The following is a 17,486-nucleotide window of genomic DNA, read 5'->3' on the forward strand; positions in this document are numbered from 1 at the left end:
CCGAAAACGTCAGAAATTTTCTAAGTACCGAAAACTTCCGAGTCTTTTCTAAGTACCGAAATCCACATAATTTTTCTAAGTACCGAAATCAACAGAATTTTTCTAAGTCCCGAAATCGGCAGAATTTTTCTAAGTACCAAAAACTTCTGAATGTTTAATAAATATCGAAATCGTAAGAATTTTTCTAAGTACCGAAAACGTCAGAAATTTTCTAAGTACCGAAGACTTCTGAATGTTTTCTAAGTACCGAAGTCGACAGAACTTTTCTAAGTACCGAAAACGTCAGATATTTTTTAAGTACCGAGAAGGTCAGAAATTTTCTAAGTATCAAAATCAACAGAATTTTTCTAAGTACCGAAATCATCAGAATTTTTCTAAGTACCGAAAACGACAGAAATTTTCAAAGTACCGAAAACTTCTGATTGTTTTCTAAGTACCGAGATCGTCAGAATTTTTCTAAGTACCGTAAAGGTCAGAAATTTTCTAAGTACCGAAAAGGTCAGAAATTTTCCAAGTACCGAAATCGTCAGAATTTTCTAAGTACCGAAATCGGCAGAATTTTTTTAAGTACCGAAAACGACAGAAATTTTCTAAGTAACGAAAACGTCAGAGATTATCTAAGTACCGAAAACTTCTGATTGTTTTCTAAGTACCGAAATCGTCAGAATTTTTCTAAGTACCGAAATCATCAGAATTTTTCTAAGTACCGAAATCAACAGAATTTTTCTAAGTACTGAAATCGACAGAATTTTTCTAAGTGCCGGAAACGTCAGAAATTTTCTAAGTACCGAAAACTTCCGAGTCTTTTCTAAGTACCGAAATCCACATAATTTTTCTAAGTACCGAAATCAACAGAATTTTTCTAAGTCCCGAAATCGGCAGAATTTTTCTAAGTACCAAAAACTTCTGAATGTTTAATAAATATCGAAATCGTAAGAATTTTTCTAAGTACCGAAAACGTCAGAAATTTTCTAAGTACCGAAGACTTCTGAATGTTTTCTAAGTACCGAAATCGACAGAACTTTTCTAAGTACCGAAAACGTCAGATATTTTTTAAGTACCGAGAAGGTCAGAAATTTTCTAAGTATCAAAATCAACAGAATTTTTCTAAGTACCGAAATCATCAGAATTTTTCTAAGTACCGAAAACGACAGAAATTTTCAAAGTACCGAAAACTTCTGATTGTTTTCTAAGTACCGAGATCGTCAGAATTTTTCTAAGTACCGTAAAGGTCAGAAATTTTCTAAGTACCGAAAAGGTCAGAAATTTTCCAAGTACCGAAAAGGTCAGAAATTTTCTAAGTACCGAAATGGTCAGAAATTTTCCAAGTACCGAAAAGGTCAGAAATTTTCTAAGTACAGAAATCGGCAGAATTTTTCTAAGTGCCGAAAACTTCTGAATGTTTAATAAGTATCGAAATCGTAAGAATTTTTCGGTACTTATACCGAAAACGTCAGATATTTTTTAAGTACCGAAAAGGTCAGAAATTTTCCAAGTTCCGAAATCGTCGGAATTTTTTTAAGTAAAGAAATCGTCAGAATTTTTCTAAGTACCAAAATCAACAGAATTTTTCTAAGTACCGAAATCGACAGAATTTTTCTAAGTACCGAAATCAACAGAATTTTTCTAAGTACTGAAATCGACAGAATATTTCTAAGTACCGAAAACGTCAGATAATTTTTAAGTACCGAAATGGTCAGAAATTTTTTAAGTACCGAAAAGGTCAGAAATTTTCTAAGTACTGAAATCGTCAGAATTTTTCTAAGTACCGAAATCATTCACATTTTTCTAAGTACCGTAAAGGTCAGAAATTTTCCAAGTACCGAAAAGGTCAGAAATTTTCCAAGTACCGAAATCGTCAGAATTTTCTAAGTACCGAAATCGGCAGAATTTTTTTAAGTACCGAAAACGACAGAAATTTTCTAAGTAACGAAAACGTCAGAGATTATCTAAGTACCGAAAACTTCTGATTGTTTTCTAAGTACCGAAATCGTTAGAATTTTTCTAAGTACCTAAATCGACAGAATTTTTCTAAGTACCGAAATCGTCGGAATTTTCCTAAGTACCGAAATCGTCAGAATTCTTTTAAGTACCGAAATCGTCAGAATTTTTCTAAGTACCGAAATCATCAGAATTTTTCTAAGTACCGAAATCAACAGAATTTTTCTAAGTACTGAAATCGACAGAATTTTTCTAAGTACCGAAATCAACAGAATTTTTCTAAGTACTGAAATCGACAGAATTTTTCTAAGTGCCGAAAACGTCAGAAATTTTCTAAGTACCGAAAACTTCCGAGTCTTTTCTAAGTACCGAAATCCACATAATTTTTCTAAGTACCGAAATCAACAGAATTTTTCTAAGTCCCGAAATCGGCAGAATTTTTCTAAGTACCAAAAACTTCTGAATGTTTAATAAATATCGAAATCGTAAGAATTTTTCTAAGTACCGAAAACGTCAGAAATTTTCTAAGTACCGAAGACTTCTGAATGTTTTCTAAGTACCGAAGTCGACAGAACTTTTCTAAGTACCGAAAACGTCAGATATTTTTTAAGTACCGAGAAGGTCAGAAATTTTCTAAGTATCAAAATCAACAGAATTTTTCTAAGTACCGAAATCATCAGAATTTTTCTAAGTACCGAAAACGACAGAAATTTTCAAAGTACCGAAAACTTCTGATTGTTTTCTAAGTACCGAGATCGTCAGAATTTTTCTAAGTACCGTAAAGGTCAGAAATTTTCTAAGTACCGAAAAGGTCAGAAATTTTCCAAGTACCGAAATCGTCAGAATTTTCTAAGTACCGAAATCGGCAGAATTTTTTTAAGTACCGAAAACGACAGAAATTTTCTAAGTAACGAAAACGTCAGAGATTATCTAAGTACCGAAAACTTCTGATTGTTTTCTAAGTACCGAAATCGTCAGAATTTTTCTAAGTACCGAAATCATCAGAATTTTTCTAAGTACCGAAATCAACAGAATTTTTCTAAGTACTGAAATCGACAGAATTTTTCTAAGTGCCGAAAACGTCAGAAATTTTCTAAGTACCGAAAACTTCCGAGTCTTTTCTAAGTACCGAAATCCACATAATTTTTCTAAGTACCGAAATCAACAGAATTTTTCTAAGTCCCGAAATCGGCAGAATTTTTCTAAGTACCAAAAACTTCTGAATGTTTAATAAATATCGAAATCGTAAGAATTTTTCTAAGTACCGAAAACGTCAGAAATTTTCTAAGTACCGAAGACTTCTGAATGTTTTCTAAGTACCGAAATCGACAGAACTTTTCTAAGTACCGAAAACGTCAGATATTTTTTAAGTACCGAGAAGGTCAGAAATTTTCTAAGTATCAAAATCAACAGAATTTTTCTAAGTACCGAAATCATCAGAATTTTTCTAAGTACCGAAAACGACAGAAATTTTCAAAGTACCGAAAACTTCTGATTGTTTTCTAAGTACCGAGATCGTCAGAATTTTTCTAAGTACCGTAAAGGTCAGAAATTTTCTAAGTACCGAAAAGGTCAGAAATTTTCCAAGTACCGAAAAGGTCAGAAATTTTCTAAGTACCGAAATGGTCAGAAATTTTCCAAGTACCGAAAAGGTCAGAAATTTTCTAAGTACAGAAATCGGCAGAATTTTTCTAAGTGCCGAAAACTTCTGAATGTTTAATAAGTATCGAAATCGTAAGAATTTTTCGGTACTTATACCGAAAACGTCAGATATTTTTTAAGTACCGAAAAGGTCAGAAATTTTCCAAGTTCCGAAATCGTCGGAATTTTTTTAAGTAAAGAAATCGTCAGAATTTTTTTAAGTACCAAAATCAACAGAATTTTTCTAAGTACCGAAATCGACAGAATTTTTCTAAGTACCGAAATCAACAGAATTTTTCTAAGTACTGAAATCGACAGAATATTTCTAAGTACCGAAAACGTCAGATAATTTTTAAGTACCGAAAAGGTTAGAAATTTTCCAAGTACCGAAATGGTCAGAAATTTTTTAAGTACCGAAAAGGTCAGAAATTTTCTAAGTACTGAAATCGTCAGAATTTTTCTAAGTACCGAAATCGTTCACATTTTTCTAAGTACCGTAAAGGTCAGAAATTTTCCAAGTACCGAAAAGGTCAGAAATTTTCCAAGTACCGAAATCGTCAGAATTTTCTAAGTACCGAAATCGGCAGAATTTTTTTAAGTACCGAAAACGACAGAAATTTTCTAAGTAACGAAAACGTCAGAGATTATCTAAGTACCGAAAACTTCTGATTGTTTTCTAAGTACCGAAATCGTTAGAATTTTTCTAAGTACCTAAATCGACAGAATTTTTCTAAGTACCGAAATCGTCGGAATTTTCCTAAGTACCGAAATCGTCAGAATTCTTTTAAGTACCGAAATCGTCAGAATTTTTCTAAGTACCGAAAACTTCCGAGTCTTTTCTAAGTACCGAAATCCACATAATTTTTCTAAGTACCGAAATCAACAGAATTTTTCTAAGTCCCGAAATCGGCAGAATTTTTCTAAGTACCAAAAACTTCTGAATGTTTAATAAATATCGAAATCGTAAGAATTTTTCTAAGTACCGAAAACGTCAGAAATTTTCTAAGTACCGAAGACTTCTGAATGTTTTCTAAGTACCGAAATCGACAGAACTTTTCTAAGTACCGAAAACGTCAGATATTTTTTAAGTACCGAGAAGGTCAGAAATTTTCTAAGTATCAAAATCAACAGAATTTTTCTAAGTACCGAAATCATCAGAATTTTTCTAAGTACCGAAAACGACAGAAATTTTCAAAGTACCGAAAACTTCTGATTGTTTTCTAAGTACCGAGATCGTCAGAATTTTTCTAAGTACCGTAAAGGTCAGAAATTTTCTAAGTACCGAAAAGGTCAGAAATTTTCCAAGTACCGAAAAGGTCAGAAATTTTCTAAGTACCGAAAAGGTCAGAAATTTTCCAAGTACCGAAAAGGTCAGAAATTTTCTAAGTACAGAAATCGGCAGAATTTTTCTAAGTGCCGAAAACTTCTGAATGTTTAATAAGTATCGAAATCGTAAGAATTTTTCGGTACTTATACCGAAAACGTCAGATATTTTTTAAGTACCGAAAAGGTCAGAAATTTTCCAAGTTCCGAAATCGTCGGAATTTTTTTAAGTAAAGAAATCGTCAGAATTTTTCTAAGTACCAAAATCAACAGAATTTTTCTAAGTACCGAAATCGACAGAATATTTCTAAGTACCGAAAACGTCAGATAATTTTTAAGTACCGAAAAGGTTAGAAATTTTCCAAGTACCGAAATGGTCAGAAATTTTTTAAGTACCGAAAAGGTCAGAAATTTTCTAAGTACTGAAATCGTCAGAATTTTTCTAAGTACCGAAATCATTCACATTTTTCTAAGTACCGTAAAGGTCAGAAATTTTCCAAGTACCGAAAAGGTCAGAAATTTTCCAAGTACCGAAATCGTCAGAATTTTCTAAGTACCGAAATCGGCAGAATTTTTTTAAGTACCGAAAACGACAGAAATTTTCTAAGTAACGAAAACGTCAGAGATTATCTAAGTACCGAAAACTTCTGATTGTTTTCTAAGTACCGAAATCGTTAGAATTTTTCTAAGTACCTAAATCGACAGAATTTTTCTAAGTACCGAAATCGTCGGAATTTTCCTAAGTACCGAAATCGTCAGAATTCTTTTAAGTACCGAAATCGTCAGAATTTTTCTAAGTACCGAAATCATCAGAATTTTTCTAAGTACCGAAATCAACAGAATTTTTCTAAGTACTGAAATCGACAGAATTTTTCTAAGTACCGAAATCAACAGAATTTTTCTAAGTACTGAAATCGACAGAATTTTTCTAAGTGCCGAAAACGTCAGAAATTTTCTAAGTACCGAAAACTTCCGAGTCTTTTCTAAGTACCGAAATCCACATAATTTTTCTAAGTACCGAAATCGTTAGAATTTTTCTAAGTCCCGAAATCGGCAGAATTTTTCTAAGTACCAAAAACTTCTGAATGTTTAATAAATATCGAAATCGTAAGAATTTTTCTAAGTACCGAAAACGTCAGAAATTTTCTAAGTACCGAAGACTTCTGAATGTTTTCTAAGTACCGAAGTCGACAGAACTTTTCTAAGTACCGAAAACGTCAGATATTTTTTAAGTACCGAGAAGGTCAGAAATTTTCTAAGTATCAAAATCAACAGAATTTTTCTAAGTACCGAAATCATCAGAATTTTTCTAAGTACCGAAAACGACAGAAATTTTCAAAGTACCGAAAACTTCTGATTGTTTTCTAAGTACCGAGATCGTCAGAATTTTTCAAAGTACCGTAAAGGTCAGAAATTTTCTAAGTACCGAAAAGGTCAGAAATTTTCTAAGTATCGATAACTTCTGAAAGTTTTCTAAGTACCGAAATCGTCAGAATTTTTCTAAGTACCGAAAAGGTCAGAAATTTTCCAAGTACCGAAAAGGTCAGAAATTTTCTAAGTACCGAAAAGGTCAGAAATTTTCCAAGTACCGAAAAGGTCAGAAATTTTCTAAGTACAGAAATCGGCAGAATTTTTCTAAGTGCCGAAAACTTCTGAATGTTTAATAAGTATCGAAATCGTAAGAATTTTTCGGTACTTATACCGAAAACGTCAGATATTTTTTAAGTACCGAAAAGGTCAGAAATTTTCTAAGTATCGAAAAGGTCAGAAATTTTCCAAGTTCCGAAATCGTCGGAATTTTTTTAAGTAAAGAAATCGTCAGAATTTTTCTAAGTACCAAAATCAACAGAATTTTTCTAAGTACCGAAATCGACAGAATTTTTCTAAGTACCGAAATCAACAGAATTTTTCTAAGTACTGAAATCGACAGAATATTTCTAAGTACCGAAAACGTCAGATAATTTTTAAGTACCGAAAAGGTTAGAAATTTTCCAAGTACCGAAATGGTCAGAAATTTTTTAAGTACCGAAAAGGTCAGAAATTTTCTAAGTACTGAAATCGTCAGAATTTTTCTAAGTACCGAAATCACTCACATTTTTCTAAGTACCGTAAAGGTCAGAAATTTTCCAAGTACCGAAAAGGTCAGAAATTTTCCAAGTACCGAAATCGTCAGAATTTTCTAAGTACCGAAATCGGCAGAATTTTTTTAAGTACCGAAAACGACAGAAATTTTCTAAGTAACGAAAACGTCAGAGATTATCTAAGTACCGAAAACTTCTGATTGTTTTCTAAGTACCGAAATCGTTAGAATTTTTCTAAGTACCTAAATCGACAGAATTTTTCTAAGTACCGAAATCGTCGGAATTTTCCTAAGTACCGAAATCGTCAGAATTCTTTTAAGTACCGAAATCGTCAGAATTTTTCTAAGTACCGAAATCATCAGAATTTTTCTAAGTACCGAAATCAACAGAATTTTTCTAAGTACTGAAATCGACAGAATTTTTCTAAGTACCGAAATCAACAGAATTTTTCTAAGTACTGAAATCGACAGAATTTTTCTAAGTGCCGAAAACGTCAGAAATTTTCTAAGTACCGAAAACTTCCGAGTCTTTTCTAAGTACCGAAATCCACATAATTTTTCTAAGTACCGAAATCAACAGAATTTTTCTAAGTCCCGAAATCGGCAGAATTTTTCTAAGTACCAAAAACTTCTGAATGTTTAATAAATATCGAAATCGTAAGAATTTTTCTAAGTACCGAAAACGTCAGAAATTTTCTAAGTACCGAAGACTTCTGAATGTTTTCTAAGTACCGAAGTCGACAGAACTTTTCTAAGTACCGAAAACGTCAGATATTTTTTAAGTACCGAGAAGGTCAGAAATTTTCTAAGTATCAAAATCAACAGAATTTTTCTAAGTACCGAAATCATCAGAATTTTTCTAAGTACCGAAAACGACAGAAATTTTCAAAGTACCGAAAACTTCTGATTGTTTTCTAAGTACCGAGATCGTCAGAATTTTTCTAAGTACCGTAAAGGTCAGAAATTTTCTAAGTACCGAAAAGGTCAGAAATTTTCCAAGTACCGAAATCGTCAGAATTTTCTAAGTACCGAAATCGGCAGAATTTTTTTAAGTACCGAAAACGACAGAAATTTTCTAAGTAACGAAAACGTCAGAGATTATCTAAGTACCGAAAACTTCTGATTGTTTTCTAAGTACCGAAATCGTCAGAATTTTTCTAAGTACCGAAATCATCAGAATTTTTCTAAGTACCGAAATCAACAGAATTTTTCTAAGTACTGAAATCGACAGAATTTTTCTAAGTGCCGAAAACGTCAGAAATTTTCTAAGTACCGAAAACTTCCGAGTCTTTTCTAAGTACCGAAATCCACATAATTTTTCTAAGTACCGAAATCAACAGAATTTTTCTAAGTCCCGAAATCGGCAGAATTTTTCTAAGTACCAAAAACTTCTGAATGTTTAATAAATATCGAAATCGTAAGAATTTTTCTAAGTACCGAAAACGTCAGAAATTTTCTAAGTACCGAAGACTTCTGAATGTTTTCTAAGTACCGAAGTCGACAGAACTTTTCTAAGTACCGAAAACGTCAGATATTTTTTAAGTACCGAGAAGGTCAGAAATTTTCTAAGTATCAAAATCAACAGAATTTTTCTAAGTACCGAAATCATCAGAATTTTTCTAAGTACCGAAAACGACAGAAATTTTCAAAGTACCGAAAACTTCTGATTGTTTTCTAAGTACCGAGATCGTCAGAATTTTTCTAAGTACCGTAAAGGTCAGAAATTTTCTAAGTACCGAAAAGGTCAGAAATTTTCCAAGTACCGAAATCGTCAGAATTTTCTAAGTACCGAAATCGGCAGAATTTTTTTAAGTACCGAAAACGACAGAAATTTTCTAAGTAATGAAAACGTCAGAGATTATCTAAGTACCGAAAACTTCTGATTGTTTTCTAAGTACCGAAATCGTCAGAATTTTTCTAAGTACCGAAATCATCAGAATTTTTCTAAGTACCGAAATCAACAGAATTTTTCTAAGTACTGAAATCGACAGAATTTTTCTAAGTGCCGAAAACGTCAGAAATTTTCTAAGTACCGAAAACTTCCGAGTCTTTTCTAAGTACCGAAATCCACATAATTTTTCTAAGTACCGAAATCAACAGAATTTTTCTAAGTCCCGAAATCGGCAGAATTTTTCTAAGTACCAAAAACTTCTGAATGTTTAATAAATATCGAAATCGTAAGAATTTTTCTAAGTACCGAAAACGTCAGAAATTTTCTAAGTACCGAAGACTTCTGAATGTTTTCTAAGTACCGAAGTCGACAGAACTTTTCTAAGTACCGAAAACGTCAGATATTTTTTAAGTACCGAGAAGGTCAGAAATTTTCTAAGTATCAAAATCAACAGAATTTTTCTAAGTACCGAAATCATCAGAATTTTTCTAAGTACCGAAAACGACAGAAATTTTCAAAGTACCGAAAACTTCTGATTGTTTTCTAAGTACCGAGATCGTCAGAATTTTTCTAAGTACCGTAAAGGTCAGAAATTTTCTAAGTACCGAAAAGGTCAGAAATTTTCCAAGTACCGAAATCGTCAGAATTTTCTAAGTACCGAAATCGGCAGAATTTTTTTAAGTACCGAAAACGACAGAAATTTTCTAAGTAACGAAAACGTCAGAGATTATCTAAGTACCGAAAACTTCTGATTGTTTTCTAAGTACCGAAATCGTCAGAATTTTTCTAAGTACCGAAATCATCAGAATTTTTCTAAGTACCGAAATCAACAGAATTTTTCTAAGTACTGAAATCGACAGAATTTTTCTAAGTGCCGGAAACGTCAGAAATTTTCTAAGTACCGAAAACTTCCGAGTCTTTTCTAAGTACCGAAATCCACATAATTTTTCTAAGTACCGAAATCAACAGAATTTTTCTAAGTCCCGAAATCGGCAGAATTTTTCTAAGTACCAAAAACTTCTGAATGTTTAATAAATATCGAAATCGTAAGAATTTTTCTAAGTACCGAAAACGTCAGAAATTTTCTAAGTACCGAAGACTTCTGAATGTTTTCTAAGTACCGAAATCGACAGAACTTTTCTAAGTACCGAAAACGTCAGATATTTTTTAAGTACCGAGAAGGTCAGAAATTTTCTAAGTATCAAAATCAACAGAATTTTTCTAAGTACCGAAATCATCAGAATTTTTCTAAGTACCGAAAACGACAGAAATTTTCAAAGTACCGAAAACTTCTGATTGTTTTCTAAGTACCGAGATCGTCAGAATTTTTCTAAGTACCGTAAAGGTCAGAAATTTTCTAAGTACCGAAAAGGTCAGAAATTTTCCAAGTACCGAAAAGGTCAGAAATTTTCTAAGTACCGAAATGGTCAGAAATTTTCCAAGTACCGAAAAGGTCAGAAATTTTCTAAGTACAGAAATCGGCAGAATTTTTCTAAGTGCCGAAAACTTCTGAATGTTTAATAAGTATCGAAATCGTAAGAATTTTTCGGTACTTATACCGAAAACGTCAGATATTTTTTAAGTACCGAAAAGGTCAGAAATTTTCCAAGTTCCGAAATCGTCGGAATTTTTTTAAGTAAAGAAATCGTCAGAATTTTTCTAAGTACCAAAATCAACAGAATTTTTCTAAGTACCGAAATCGACAGAATTTTTCTAAGTACCGAAATCAACAGAATTTTTCTAAGTACTGAAATCGACAGAATATTTCTAAGTACCGAAAACGTCAGATAATTTTTAAGTACCGAAATGGTCAGAAATTTTTTAAGTACCGAAAAGGTCAGAAATTTTCTAAGTACTGAAATCGTCAGAATTTTTCTAAGTACCGAAATCATTCACATTTTTCTAAGTACCGTAAAGGTCAGAAATTTTCCAAGTACCGAAAAGGTCAGAAATTTTCCAAGTACCGAAATCGTCAGAATTTTCTAAGTACCGAAATCGGCAGAATTTTTTTAAGTACCGAAAACGACAGAAATTTTCTAAGTAACGAAAACGTCAGAGATTATCTAAGTACCGAAAACTTCTGATTGTTTTCTAAGTACCGAAATCGTTAGAATTTTTCTAAGTACCTAAATCGACAGAATTTTTCTAAGTACCGAAATCGTCGGAATTTTCCTAAGTACCGAAATCGTCAGAATTCTTTTAAGTACCGAAATCGTCAGAATTTTTCTAAGTACCGAAATCATCAGAATTTTTCTAAGTACCGAAATCAACAGAATTTTTCTAAGTACTGAAATCGACAGAATTTTTCTAAGTACCGAAATCAACAGAATTTTTCTAAGTACTGAAATCGACAGAATTTTTCTAAGTGCCGAAAACGTCAGAAATTTTCTAAGTACCGAAAACTTCCGAGTCTTTTCTAAGTACCGAAATCCACATAATTTTTCTAAGTACCGAAATCAACAGAATTTTTCTAAGTCCCGAAATCGGCAGAATTTTTCTAAGTACCAAAAACTTCTGAATGTTTAATAAATATCGAAATCGTAAGAATTTTTCTAAGTACCGAAAACGTCAGAAATTTTCTAAGTACCGAAGACTTCTGAATGTTTTCTAAGTACCGAAGTCGACAGAACTTTTCTAAGTACCGAAAACGTCAGATATTTTTTAAGTACCGAGAAGGTCAGAAATTTTCTAAGTATCAAAATCAACAGAATTTTTCTAAGTACCGAAATCATCAGAATTTTTCTAAGTACCGAAAACGACAGAAATTTTCAAAGTACCGAAAACTTCTGATTGTTTTCTAAGTACCGAGATCGTCAGAATTTTTCTAAGTACCGTAAAGGTCAGAAATTTTCTAAGTACCGAAAAGGTCAGAAATTTTCCAAGTACCGAAATCGTCAGAATTTTCTAAGTACCGAAATCGGCAGAATTTTTTTAAGTACCGAAAACGACAGAAATTTTCTAAGTAACGAAAACGTCAGAGATTATCTAAGTACCGAAAACTTCTGATTGTTTTCTAAGTACCGAAATCGTCAGAATTTTTCTAAGTACCGAAATCATCAGAATTTTTCTAAGTACCGAAATCAACAGAATTTTTCTAAGTACTGAAATCGACAGAATTTTTCTAAGTGCCGAAAACGTCAGAAATTTTCTAAGTACCGAAAACTTCCGAGTCTTTTCTAAGTACCGAAATCCACATAATTTTTCTAAGTACCGAAATCAACAGAATTTTTCTAAGTCCCGAAATCGGCAGAATTTTTCTAAGTACCAAAAACTTCTGAATGTTTAATAAATATCGAAATCGTAAGAATTTTTCTAAGTACCGAAAACGTCAGAAATTTTCTAAGTACCGAAGACTTCTGAATGTTTTCTAAGTACCGAAATCGACAGAACTTTTCTAAGTACCGAAAACGTCAGATATTTTTTAAGTACCGAGAAGGTCAGAAATTTTCTAAGTATCAAAATCAACAGAATTTTTCTAAGTACCGAAATCATCAGAATTTTTCTAAGTACCGAAAACGACAGAAATTTTCAAAGTACCGAAAACTTCGGATTGTTTTCTAAGTACCGAGATCGTCAGAATTTTTCTAAGTACCGTAAAGGTCAGAAATTTTCTAAGTACCGAAAAGGTCAGAAATTTTCCAAGTACCGAAAAGGTCAGAAATTTTCTAAGTACCGAAATGGTCAGAAATTTTCCAAGTACCGAAAAGGTCAGAAATTTTCTAAGTACAGAAATCGGCAGAATTTTTCTAAGTGCCGAAAACTTCTGAATGTTTAATAAGTATCGAAATCGTAAGAATTTTTCGGTACTTATACCGAAAACGTCAGATATTTTTTAAGTACCGAAAAGGTCAGAAATTTTCCAAGTTCCGAAATCGTCGGAATTTTTTTAAGTAAAGAAATCGTCAGAATTTTTTTAAGTACCAAAATCAACAGAATTTTTCTAAGTACCGAAATCGACAGAATTTTTCTAAGTACCGAAATCAACAGAATTTTTCTAAGTACTGAAATCGACAGAATATTTCTAAGTACCGAAAACGTCAGATAATTTTTAAGTACCGAAAAGGTTAGAAATTTTCCAAGTACCGAAATGGTCAGAAATTTTTTAAGTACCGAAAAGGTCAGAAATTTTCTAAGTACTGAAATCGTCAGAATTTTTCTAAGTACCGAAATCGTTCACATTTTTCTAAGTACCGTAAAGGTCAGAAATTTTCCAAGTACCGAAAAGGTCAGAAATTTTCCAAGTACCGAAATCGTCAGAATTTTCTAAGTACCGAAATCGGCAGAATTTTTTTAAGTACCGAAAACGACAGAAATTTTCTAAGTAACGAAAACGTCAGAGATTATCTAAGTACCGAAAACTTCTGATTGTTTTCTAAGTACCGAAATCGTTAGAATTTTTCTAAGTACCTAAATCGACAGAATTTTTCTAAGTACCGAAATCGTCGGAATTTTCCTAAGTACCGAAATCGTCAGAATTCTTTTAAGTACCGAAATCGTCAGAATTTTTCTAAGTACCGAAAACTTCCGAGTCTTTTCTAAGTACCGAAATCCACATAATTTTTCTAAGTACCGAAATCAACAGAATTTTTCTAAGTCCCGAAATCGGCAGAATTTTTCTAAGTACCAAAAACTTCTGAATGTTTAATAAATATCGAAATCGTAAGAATTTTTCTAAGTACCGAAAACGTCAGAAATTTTCTAAGTACCGAAGACTTCTGAATGTTTTCTAAGTACCGAAATCGACAGAACTTTTCTAAGTACCGAAAACGTCAGATATTTTTTAAGTACCGAGAAGGTCAGAAATTTTCTAAGTATCAAAATCAACAGAATTTTTCTAAGTACCGAAATCATCAGAATTTTTCTAAGTACCGAAAACGACAGAAATTTTCAAAGTACCGAAAACTTCTGATTGTTTTCTAAGTACCGAGATCGTCAGAATTTTTCTAAGTACCGTAAAGGTCAGAAATTTTCTAAGTACCGAAAAGGTCAGAAATTTTCCAAGTACCGAAAAGGTCAGAAATTTTCTAAGTACCGAAAAGGTCAGAAATTTTCCAAGTACCGAAAAGGTCAGAAATTTTCTAAGTACAGAAATCGGCAGAATTTTTCTAAGTGCCGAAAACTTCTGAATGTTTAATAAGTATCGAAATCGTAAGAATTTTTCGGTACTTATACCGAAAACGTCAGATATTTTTTAAGTACCGAAAAGGTCAGAAATTTTCCAAGTTCCGAAATCGTCGGAATTTTTTTAAGTAAAGAAATCGTCAGAATTTTTCTAAGTACCAAAATCAACAGAATTTTTCTAAGTACCGAAATCGACAGAATATTTCTAAGTACCGAAAACGTCAGATAATTTTTAAGTACCGAAAAGGTTAGAAATTTTCCAAGTACCGAAATGGTCAGAAATTTTTTAAGTACCGAAAAGGTCAGAAATTTTCTAAGTACTGAAATCGTCAGAATTTTTCTAAGTACCGAAATCATTCACATTTTTCTAAGTACCGTAAAGGTCAGAAATTTTCCAAGTACCGAAAAGGTCAGAAATTTTCCAAGTACCGAAATCGTCAGAATTTTCTAAGTACCGAAATCGGCAGAATTTTTTTAAGTACCGAAAACGACAGAAATTTTCTAAGTAACGAAAACGTCAGAGATTATCTAAGTACCGAAAACTTCTGATTGTTTTCTAAGTACCGAAATCGTTAGAATTTTTCTAAGTACCTAAATCGACAGAATTTTTCTAAGTACCGAAATCGTCGGAATTTTCCTAAGTACCGAAATCGTCAGAATTCTTTTAAGTACCGAAATCGTCAGAATTTTTCTAAGTACCGAAATCATCAGAATTTTTCTAAGTACCGAAATCAACAGAATTTTTCTAAGTACTGAAATCGACAGAATTTTTCTAAGTACCGAAATCAACAGAATTTTTCTAAGTACTGAAATCGACAGAATTTTTCTAAGTGCCGAAAACGTCAGAAATTTTCTAAGTACCGAAAACTTCCGAGTCTTTTCTAAGTACCGAAATCCACATAATTTTTCTAAGTACCGAAATCGTTAGAATTTTTCTAAGTCCCGAAATCGGCAGAATTTTTCTAAGTACCAAAAACTTCTGAATGTTTAATAAATATCGAAATCGTAAGAATTTTTCTAAGTACCGAAAACGTCAGAAATTTTCTAAGTACCGAAGACTTCTGAATGTTTTCTAAGTACCGAAGTCGACAGAACTTTTCTAAGTACCGAAAACGTCAGATATTTTTTAAGTACCGAGAAGGTCAGAAATTTTCTAAGTATCAAAATCAACAGAATTTTTCTAAGTACCGAAATCATCAGAATTTTTCTAAGTACCGAAAACGACAGAAATTTTCAAAGTACCGAAAACTTCTGATTGTTTTCTAAGTACCGAGATCGTCAGAATTTTTCAAAGTACCGTAAAGGTCAGAAATTTTCTAAGTACCGAAAAGGTCAGAAATTTTCTAAGTATCGATAACTTCTGAAAGTTTTCTAAGTACCGAAATCGTCAGAATTTTTCTAAGTACCGAAAAGGTCAGAAATTTTCCAAGTACCGAAAAGGTCAGAAATTTTCTAAGTACCGAAAAGGTCAGAAATTTTCCAAGTACCGAAAAGGTCAGAAATTTTCTAAGTACAGAAATCGGCAGAATTTTTCTAAGTGCCGAAAACTTCTGAATGTTTAATAAGTATCGAAATCGTAAGAATTTTTCGGTACTTATACCGAAAACGTCAGATATTTTTTAAGTACCGAAAAGGTCAGAAATTTTCTAAGTATCGAAAAGGTCAGAAATTTTCCAAGTTCCGAAATCGTCGGAATTTTTTTAAGTAAAGAAATCGTCAGAATTTTTCTAAGTACCAAAATCAACAGAATTTTTCTAAGTACCGAAATCGACAGAATTTTTCTAAGTACCGAAATCAACAGAATTTTTCTAAGTACTGAAATCGACAGAATATTTCTAAGTACCGAAAACGTCAGATAATTTTTAAGTACCGAAAAGGTTAGAAATTTTCCAAGTACCGAAATGGTCAGAAATTTTTTAAGTACCGAAAAGGTCAGAAATTTTCTAAGTACTGAAATCGTCAGAATTTTTCTAAGTACCGAAATCACTCACATTTTTCTAAGTACCGTAAAGGTCAGAAATTTTCCAAGTACCGAAAAGGTCAGAAATTTTCCAAGTACCGAAATCGTCAGAATTTTCTAAGTACCGAAATCGGCAGAATTTTTTTAAGTACCGAAAACGACAGAAATTTTCTAAGTAACGAAAACGTCAGAGATTATCTAAGTACCGAAAACTTCTGATTGTTTTCTAAGTACCGAAATCGTTAGAATTTTTCTAAGTACCTAAATCGACAGAATTTTTCTAAGTACCGAAATCGTCGGAATTTTCCTAAGTACCGAAATCGTCAGAATTCTTTTAAGTACCGAAATCGTCAGAATTTTTCTAAGTACCGAAATCATCAGAATTTTTCTAAGTACCGAAATCAACAGAATTTTTCTTAGTACTGAAATCGACAGAATTTTTCTAAGTACCGAAATCAACAGAATTTTTCTAAGTACTGAAATCGACAGAATTTTTCTAAGTGCCGAAAACGTCAGAAATTTTCTAAGTACCGAAAACTTCCGAGTCTTTTCTAAGTACCGAAATCCACATAATTTTTCTAAGTACCGAAATCAACAGAATTTTTCTAAGTCCCGAAATCGGCAGAATTTTTCTAAGTACCAAAAACTTCTGAATGTTTAATAAATATCGAAATCGTAAGAATTTTTCTAAGTACCGAAAACGTCAGAAATTTTCTAAGTACCGAAGACTTCTGAATGTTTTCTAAGTACCGAAGTCGTCAGAACTTTTCTAAGTACCGAAAACGTCAGATATTTTTTAAGTACCGAGAAGGTCAGAAATTTTCTAAGTATCAAAATCAACAGAATTTTTCTAAGTACCGAAATCATCAGAATTTTTCTAAGTACCGAAAACGACAGAAATTTTCAAAGTACCGAAAACTTCTGATTGTTTTCTAAGTACCGAGATCGTCAGAATTTTTCTAAGTACCGTAAAGGTCAGAAATTTTCTAAGTACCGAAAAGGTCAGAAATTTTCTAAGTATCGATAACTTCTGAAAGTTTTCTAAGTACCGAAATCGTCAGAATTTTTCTAAGTACCGAAAAGGTCAGAAATTTTCCAAGTACCGAAAAGGTCAGAAATTTTCTAAGTACCGAAAAGGTCAGAAATTTTCCAAGTACCGAAAAGGTCAGAAATTTTCTAAGTACAGAAATCGGCAGAATTTTTCTAAGTGCCGAAAACTTCTGAATGTTTAATAAGTATCGAAATCGTAAGAATTTTTCGGTACTTATACCGAAAACGTCAGATATTTTTTAAGTACCGAAAAGGTCAGAAATTTTCTAAGTATCGAAAAGGTCAGAAATTTTCCAAGTTCCGAAATCGTCGGAATTTTTTTAAGTAAAGAAATCGTCAGAATTTTTCTAAGTACCAAAATCAACAGAATTTTTCTAAGTACCGAAATCGACAGAATTTTTCTAAGTACCGAAATCAACAGAATTTTTCTAAGTACTGAAATCGACAGAATATTTCTAAGTACCGAAAACGTCAGATAA

This window comes from Parasteatoda tepidariorum, unplaced genomic scaffold (genome assembly GCF_982258835.1).
Source record: "Parasteatoda tepidariorum strain Cologne lab strain unplaced genomic scaffold, Ptep-v5.0 scaffold_16, whole genome shotgun sequence".
Taxonomy (NCBI): domain Eukaryota; kingdom Metazoa; phylum Arthropoda; class Arachnida; order Araneae; family Theridiidae; genus Parasteatoda; species Parasteatoda tepidariorum.